Below are 9,374 nucleotides of genomic sequence, written 5' to 3' on the forward strand. Positions count from 1 at the left end.
AGGGGTGTCTGCATAATTGAAAATAAATTCTTGTTTACAGTTATGTAAGCTGTTTTCTGTAAAATGCCACTGTGCACTAAACTTGCTGATTGAGAGAATTGCTTTGGTAATCCACTTTGTCTGAAGTGATTCCTGAGTGGAGAATTTGAGAGATTTCTTAGTACTTGGCAAAAAAACCCCAGCTGTCAGGAATTCTCTCTGGTGTTAAAGCTAGCACTGGTTGCAGTATCTCTGTTTAGGCAAGATGTTGCCAATGGTAATGTTTTCATTCTTCTAGACTCATTGCAGAAACTGACTCTAAAAAGCAGTGCTGGGTTACATGAGTGGTGGAAAGACCAAACGGTTTTCTCTTGTACAATGACCATTGCCTGCCATTCCCAGCATTGAGCAAGTTCAGATTGTACTTCAAATCCCCATGTATTTGTGCTTTACGTGCTCCCTGACACAAAACTCAGGGAGAGAGGAGTACAGGCCATACAGGTTTAGCTTGATTCATAAGGGTGGCAGACCTGAACCCAGCAGTCTTCAGACGCAGCTGTGAAGACCGCTTTTTCTTCTAATGGTGGGTTTGGAAGTCAGAAGGAACCAGCCAGGCTGGCCCCCTGGGCAGCTCCTGCCTTCTCTGTTTGGTTTGTTGTGCCTGGGTACAGATGGAAAGTCATTCAAGGTTAAATTGATTAGCTCTACATAGTTTGTGAATAATCTCTGGGGAAGATCTTTCTTTTGAAATAGAAGATACAAATATCATAACGTGATCCTAATTCATGTGTGATATTTAGAAATACATAGTATTTATCCTTGAGTTAGGACTGAATTTAGAATGATCTATGCACAAAGCAAGCTCTAATCCAGATTTCTTTAGGGTGTGGCCTTGCTACTGCTTGGGATGCCTCATATAGAGGATCCCCAGGATTATCTGGGGAATTCTGTGATGCTGTTTTGAAAGAACTTGTGCTTTTTCTCCATAGATGTTTACCTCCATGTCTGGTGTTGACTTGGGAGGAGATTGTGTGCCAGATTTTGTCACTGGTGCTGTCAGAAAGCTGTGATACAAAGGTGATGGAAAGCGTTCTTCACTTTTCACAGCTGATGTAGATTAATTTGTTTCAAAATGGAAGGAGATGGCTCTCCAAAAAATAGCTTTTGCTGGCTGTTGAAGGCTTTCTACAGAGATATATAGACTTCAGATTCTGCTTAAAAATGCATCTGTGAACACGGGAGGTAATCTTAGACCAAACTAAAGGTGCTTGAGCAGGGTGAAAACCTATAGGCCTCTAATAACAAATTTATCCACTTCCCCTGTTGATAGAAAAATACTGTCTGCAGGCAGCAATACTGCAAGCTTTTCCAGTGATTATCATGGTCTGCACTTCACTCAGTTCAATTTATTTTCTTATTGTATCATATGTAATGATCTACATGAACCTGGTCATATGAGGAACATCTAACCCATACTCTTCCTATTTTCTAAGGATATGCCAACTCTTGCTGAACTATACCTCCCAGACTGTGTAGATTTTTTTGGCAGTCATTTAAATCTGCCTTAATAGCATGGGTTTCATCTCTTTGTCCAAGATTTGTTAATAATTTTTGACTTTTCATGACAGTCATATTGAGCCCAATTTTGGAAACCTTTAAAGCCTTAAGACTGAAAATAGAGGAACTCCCATGCTGGTTCATATCTAAAGTCCATTTAACCTAGTATGGCCAGTGGTGGCCAGTGTGACAGATTCTTTCAGAGAAGTATAACAAAGCATGTATCTGAGTGACCTTTTCCATAGTTCATCTTCCCGAATTCAAACAGTAATTTAGGGATTTCTTTGGAAATTGCTGGTGCACCAGTCTTCTGTGACTGTATCAAACCTAATTTTGAGCCCCCCCCCACAGGTAACCTCCAGTTACCTTTTTTTTCTAAAACAAAGGGCCCTAATCTGTTATCCTGTTCTGTCAGAAGGCATACTCCTCTGAGCATCTTTGCTGGTCTTTTTTTCATTTACTCTTCTTGCCTGGTTCGTGGGATCGAATGATGAGAAATTCTTGAAATATTCAAGATATGGGTGTGCCCTGGATGTCTATGCTGTTCCCCCTTTGTTCTCTGTTTCTTTTTTCAGCTGATACCCCTAGCTTTTTCCTGCATGTTTTGCAGAAAGAAAATAACTTTCACTGTTCATAATTAAGATTTTGCCAGGTCATTCACTATGTTTTCTCTTTCTAACTCTTTAGTGAACAGACAGGTCCATGGCTACCTGCATGCATCAGACATCATGGCTAGAATTTTGCTTTTAAGAGAAGTGAGATAGACAACATTATGAAAAAATAAACAGACACACAAAAAAGAACTGCAAAGGGATTAAATTCTGTCAAAACAGATCTCCGCAGATGGGCATCTGCTGCTCTTAACAAGCCAAGAATATCACCTTGAATGCTCTTCATTCATGAGAACTGTGACTTGAAAGTGAGTGGTGCTGTTCTCTTAAATGCTTGAGCATAGCTGATCATAGATGCAGGGATGCATTCACTGCTATGGAGTTTTATGAATTATTTACCTTCTTAGAAGTAAATTCTGCCATCCTAAATACAGTATGCCATTTCCCTTCCCACACATTACATGGAATAGCTGAGCGGTGAGTAGACAGCTACAAGTCATCCAACCTGAATTTTATTCCTGGCTCTGCTTTCCTTAGTAATTTTAAATTGCTCAGCTTTTCTGAGTCCTGTCTAAAATGATCTACCTGATACCAAGGAGTACATTCCCTCTCTTTCAACTTTTCCATGCATAGAAAGGGACTGAAGTGGGACTTACCCCAGCAATTAATCTTAATTTTATCTTAAAAGCCTACAGGATGTTTTTTATGCCATTTCAATCTTACTTTCCCAGCTCTGGAAAAAACACATTTCCTTTCATTCATCCTTTCCATCTTTTTTTTTAATAGGTTTGTGTCACTGACTGGGGCCTCTAGGGCCAGGTTCAATAATGAGACAGCTCTACTGGTTGCTGTGGAAGTCAGATGGGACTGCTAATGTGTGTGCCTCATACAAATCAGTATAACAGAAATCAGACCTGGTGCCATTCTGCAATGACTCTGTTGGTCTGAACCCAAACACCTGACTGGGATAAAAAGCTCCCATGCAAACAAGAAGCTGACTGTTGTTTTACTAGGTGAATGCCTAGGGCATGGGACATCTTATTGGTTTCCGCTTCTTCTGCTGAAGTTAGATAATTGGAAATTCTAGTAGTTCTTATATCTAGTAACACTTTGTGTTCTGTATGATTTTTCCCTTAAGCCCTGTTTCAGAAACTGTCTCTGCTTATGTAATTTGTAAATCCTAATAGACCAGCGTAAGTCTAGTAAACAACAAAATCGAGCATTGAAATCTCTATTACCACTAGGGAGACAGGACAAAAGAGCTGAAACATTCCTAAACTATTCACTGAGGATATAGTCACATCTATTTTGTGATTCCGAGGTTGCAGATTTTATGATTTATAGCCTGAAATGTAATCCAGTACTTTGAAATGTAATTTAAAGCTTTTTTCCCTTGGCTTTCAAGCTTATGAAGAATGTATCTCAGCCAAGTATGAATGCCTTAAAGAAGTGATGTCTTATTCAGTCTGCAGAAAAGAAAAACAGATAGATAAAAGACAGATTTCCACTATTCTAAATCCAGTTTTAATTCTGAAACTTGGGTTAACCAAAATCAAAACAAGCAACTCTTCAGCTTCTTGATCACAGCAGCATTTGATTTCATCTCACTAGCCAAAAATCACTCTTGCTACCTGACAACGCTGAAGGTTTTTAAGCTGAAGTTGTGGATGTTCAAAAACTTTCTGGCGTATTGAAAATTCAGAGATAGGCAAATTCAGCATTCAAATAGCTATACTAACTATATCATGTATTTTCATATATCATTCTTAAAATTCCACATTTTTTCTTTAAAACAAAACAAAGAAGGCCCAGTTAATTGATGTCAGAAAACAGTGGAAAATTATGAGGGAGAATAAAGCCCTTGGCTGAAATCAAATTCATATGGCCTGTGTTTTAGAAACTTGATCTGTTTGAGCCATTGCAGCCCGAAGGAAACGAGTATCTTTCTTGAAAACTTGATGATGGGATCCCAGATAATCAGTAACCCAGGGCATATTCCTAAGGATGACTGCAAAATACAGTCAGAAAAGCTTTCCTTTCTTGGATGATAAAAACTTGAAATGAGTCATAACATCCAGTCATTAGCATTCAAAGCCCTATCCAGTCATGGAAAAGTCTTTTTGCTCTTTTCTTCTCAGCATTATAAGATGGTAAGAATTTGATACAGAAGCCAGCACCTGGAGGAAGTGTTCAGTGTATGGTGATTTGGCTGCATGGCAAAAGATCTTGCTTTGGCAGTCCCCAAACCGATCTTGTGAAGCATTCCTGAGGGAAGGACTCTTTTGGTGTGACCATCTGTCTCTACACAGTCATTTGGGCAAAAATATAAATTAGAAACAGGAAATTGCCCCGTTGCCAGATTAGCTGCAGAATATGCACTAAAGCTCTACTCACTCATGAGGATTTAGTGCCAGGGTTCTTTGCTAGGGATAAAACACTGTATCATATTTTCCCTTCCTGTCGGTGTTGGATTATAAACTAAATCCTGCTCGTTTTACTTTCAGAAGTAGTCCCAAAGGATTTTGGTGGGATTAATTGCATATAAAAAGCAAGCAGAATATGGCATTCTGTGTACTTTGAAAATGAAATAGAGGTAAACATTATCAAAAGCTTGAGCTTACTGATGCTATTTCAGCTTGTCTTGTGATCTGAATCTTTACTGCTGAATACTTATTTAAAGATGCTCATGTAACTTCAGAAAAATCAATTAAAGTTCTGAAAGGGAAAAGGAAGAAATCTGTTTCAGCAGAGACTTGAAATAACTGCTCAAGTCCCTCTTCCTGCCTGGTTAGGCACATGATGTAGGTGCTTTGTTGAATTTGGGAGTTAACAAAAGACTCTACTCCGTTTTTTCGTCTGATACATTTTTTTTTTTTTTTTCTGTAGTTTTTCCTCTGTAATATTCTAAAGCTTCTGCTGGAGAGGGGGTGTGAAACACTGTTATGATACACTGGGGATAATGCCCTGAAAAAGCTTTTGTCCTATGGATTCAGAGTTTGCAGAACAAATTTTAATACTGGGTAGTGTGGGTGGATGTAGGGATGAAGAGCTGCAAAAAGTAAGTCAATACCTGATGAACTTGAGACAGTTATAGCATCAACTGTCCTAGATTTTATGTGATGGGAGAGTGGAAGAAGTTATGTCAAAACAGACCTAAACAATTTTTTACTCCTCTAATCTTTTGTAATCCATTTTTATGGCTTTTCGGTGAAGCTATTTTACCTACCTCAGTCTCTCACCTTTTTGAGGTTGCGAGTTTGTAATTAAAGATTGATTTTTGAATGCTGTGCGGAATCTGTTTCAATTACTTGTTCTCCTGCAGTTTAACTGAGTTTACAGTAATCTAGAAGGATCCTTTGGAGAAGGTTAGCTTTCCTGGGGAGGGAACGGAAGCACAGAGCACATGTGGGCAGGGAGATCAGGGAAGACGTAATGTAACTCACCGAAATCCTTTGGAGAGCATGGACCCAAGGTGAGAGCCAGAGTAGCCTGGTTAATCCCAGTACCTCAGGGGCACTACCAGTTTTCAGAAACTAATTTCAAGATCCTGAAGATCAGTTGTAATCTTGTGTGGAATCAGTGGGCTTGTGTGGAGGCTGAGCCATGGAGAGAGGAGGAAGCACAGTTTGATACCTTGAGCGCTACAGCCTCAGGGTTTCCGTGCACCAGGGGCTCCTTGCTGCTGTTATTGTTCTATCTGTAAAATTAAAGCTAAATATTTCGCAATGATAACATCCAGTCTGTCTTGGATGTGTTGTGTCTTAGGCTAGAAAGAAGACAACTGGATCTGAGGGCATCCCTTATTCGAGGGACCCTGGCCCTACAGCAGCTGTTGTGCAGGCTGTGTAACAGCTAGAGCAACAGCTTTCAATAAATAAGAAGTTTATCTTGTACTTTCTTGCTGCCCTGCAGCTGTTTGCTCCAGCCATCACTATCGTCCTTCACAGCTTCCCCCAGCAGTTCCCTCCATACCTGTCCTCTGTCTCCTTGCATGGCAGTGTCTGATCCTTTCTTAGGCCATAGGTGCTGTTCTGATAATGTTAGGGAAATAGTAACATACAATCAATACTTCAGGTGCATTTTGAAAGTTACATAGAGAAAGTTTTCAAGAAAAACCCAAGCCCGCAATTTCTGACCTGAATTTTTTGCTCCAAGGAAGCATATTAACTTCCTGAATGAATTAAAATGACCCAAAATGGCATGATGTGGCTTTCCCCTGGGGCAAGGACACAGTGCTCTACTTGTCTTTATCTCTACATTTGCTGTCTCAATCAGTTACCTCACGTATCGGCAGCCCAGCAGCCTTTATGGAGGCATAGGTAATAAATCCTACATGATAACTTTCTTACTGTTGTTGCATGATCTGGGTGATTTAATGCCACTCTCAGATGGTGACAGACAGCAGCATAAAACACTAGGCCCCAAAAGCTAGATCTGAAATAATTGCTGTGGTGCTTTTTGCTTCTAATTCCAGACAGAAGGGAGACCGATACATGGTTTAAGTGCTGAAATATGTAATGTGTTTTTAGTGTTTTTATGGGAGTCTTTCATATCGTGTTTAGGTGCTCATCCATCATGTGGTATACTGGTTGTTTATCAAAAAATTCAAGAACCAAAGGCATAATTTCCTGCATGTTTATATGAAGGAGCACAGTGTTTGTGAGATACTGGTATTTTAAACACTTTTGACTAAAAGTTAACAAACTCATAAATAAGGGAAGAAATTCTTGACATTGTTTTTCACATCCATTTTTGAGCATTTCTTTTGAGTTATCCTGATTCGATCTCAGATGTTCCCTAGTCTCTTTGTTTCAGCCTGTCTTCTCTGAATATTGATAGTGATAGATGAAAACAGAAGATCCAATTACTTAATCTTTTTACACATGCTTGCACTTTCAGCAAAGCAGCAAGGTGCAAAATCAGAGCATGTTTAAGACAGTTTCAGTCCTCATTTTTAGTTATGGTACATTACCTCTGCTAGAAACAGCTGATGGTATGGACAGCATAACTACTTGAATGAAATATATGTACTACATCTTTTAATTCTCAGTGCCTGGGTGTTTAGTATGAAGAGCTATTTTATTAGTTAATATTGCTTTGCAGCGTCATTACTAGGGAAATGGGAAACATATAAAGGGGTTCTACAGATACTGCAACATACCAGAGAAGCAAGCTTGTTATTTTTATCCTTCAACAAATTATACCCTCTCCCTACTGTATGAGAGATGTGTTTAATTTACTTTTCATCTATGTCTTATTGATCCTACAGTTATCATGCTTTTAATTTTGTTTGTTACCAAATCTGCACAAGTCTGATCTTGTGGCATCACATTTAGATTTTGAACTGCGTCATTGTCTTGCCATCTGTTAAAGCCCTATGTCTGCTGAGGACTATTGTGAAAGAGCCACCAATTGCTCGCCAAGTGAGAGAAGGTAACAGATTTTTAATTATACAGACAGGATGGGAGTGGTGGGGGACTGAACAGTGAGTGATTATTGCTCGGATAGTGGTGGTGTCTCACGAACAGCCTGCTAACAGCATGTAGTCTACCAGAAGTGGCTAATGTTGTGCATGCGTAACTGCTCTTTGGAGATAAGCTGAGGAAGGTGGATTTCCCTGGGGCGGGGGCGGGGGGCGGGTGGGGAGGGCTGTGATTGATGGGTGTTCAGCTGTGTGAGAGAAGTGGGCACAAAATTAGTTTAATCACAAGTTTGGTAGCTGGAAGAAGCTGAAAGCTCCCTGTAATCTGTCTTCTGACCTAAAGTGTGTTGAACCTATAGCTGCTTGCTTTGATAAATGAGAAGGTCCATATAAATAATTGCTTCTTCTATTTCCCATTGATTAGTATTCAGGATAGGCCACTTTGGAACTGAAAATGAAGAGATTAGGTGTATGTAACCTCTGCCTGTTGGATGCACGCAACCTTCAGACCATTTTGCACCAACACGTTGCTGGGTGCTCACACAGCCAGTCTCCACATGAGGATCTGACCCTGCTCTGGCAGGGGGGTTGGACTAGATGATCTCCAGAGGTCCCTACCAGTCCCTTCCAGTCCCTACCGTTGTGTGATTCTGTGATCTCTGTTTCATCAAAGAAGAAAGGAAGAGACCTCAGCAGCTCAAAGCAGGTCTGCTATTTGGTTGGGACAAAAATCCCCTAAGCTTTAGCAGGAATTTGTGCTGCTTTATTCTCTTTTCCATGCCTTTACGAGTGCACTTGGAAACAAAAAGGGATTAAGAACATCTATGGCAGCACTAAACTGAAGATCAAAGAGCAGAGCCTGTTTGCGGGGGTTGTGGCTGCATAATTAAAGACTAGTCTGGAGGTGGGCTGTGGGGGATTTATGGTTCCTTTTGAATTACTGTGGGCACACTGGGCACAGAAAGAGTTTATTTAGGATATGAGATGGAGGGGATGCCATCCCAAGGAAACAAGGCTGCCTACAAGCAGTCATGCTGGGCCTGTGTCCTCTGAGAGCGCTGCTAATGCTGCCCGTTGTTAGGAGCCTAGGACTGGGACAGGGCAGGGGGGTCTTAAATTGCAGGAATGTGGTACGTCCCCACCACCATCCACTAAGGCTGGAGAAGACGAATTGCTCTGCTTCTGGCTTTTGAAGCATGGCTTTGTCAGCCCTCGGTTGGGGCTGACATTACAGCAAGAGATTAGTTTTATGGGCTGGAGCCTTTCACAAATCCTAAACTGTCCTAGTGTTTTTCATTTCAGTCCTGGCTCCCCTAACTGGACTGTTTTTAATCAGGGGTTTCTTCTCCTGAAGAACTTGCATTTATACCCTGACATGATGGCAGAAATTTAAAAAATGGCAAGAAAATCTGAGTTTGTGTTTCCCTTTCATCTCAGTTCTGCCTTTCTGCCACCTCTGGTACTGAATGAAGCTGTAAATTAACTTTCTCTGCTGCCTGAGCTGTGGGATGGCTGGAGGTGTTCTCTACATGCCTGGGGAGTGCTGCGTGCCCTGGGCCGCCCCCAGGGAGGAGGGAGAAGCCTAGTTTGTCACATGCTGAGACAGCTGCTGATGGTGTGGGGATAGGGCCTGGTCCCAAACCATGATCGTTGCCCTGCATTTGTCAGAGCAACCTGTAAAGGGCCTGTGTGCTGCCCGCATGTTGCCTTCTGCACTGTGGGGCTTCCTGCCCAATGGAAGTTCCTGTGTGTGCAGTCAATGCAAAATACTTCATCCTGGAGGTTTTTACTGAGACTGCTGTTGA

This window comes from Chroicocephalus ridibundus, chromosome 9 (genome assembly GCF_963924245.1).
Source record: "Chroicocephalus ridibundus chromosome 9, bChrRid1.1, whole genome shotgun sequence".
NCBI lineage: Eukaryota > Metazoa > Chordata > Aves > Charadriiformes > Laridae > Chroicocephalus > Chroicocephalus ridibundus.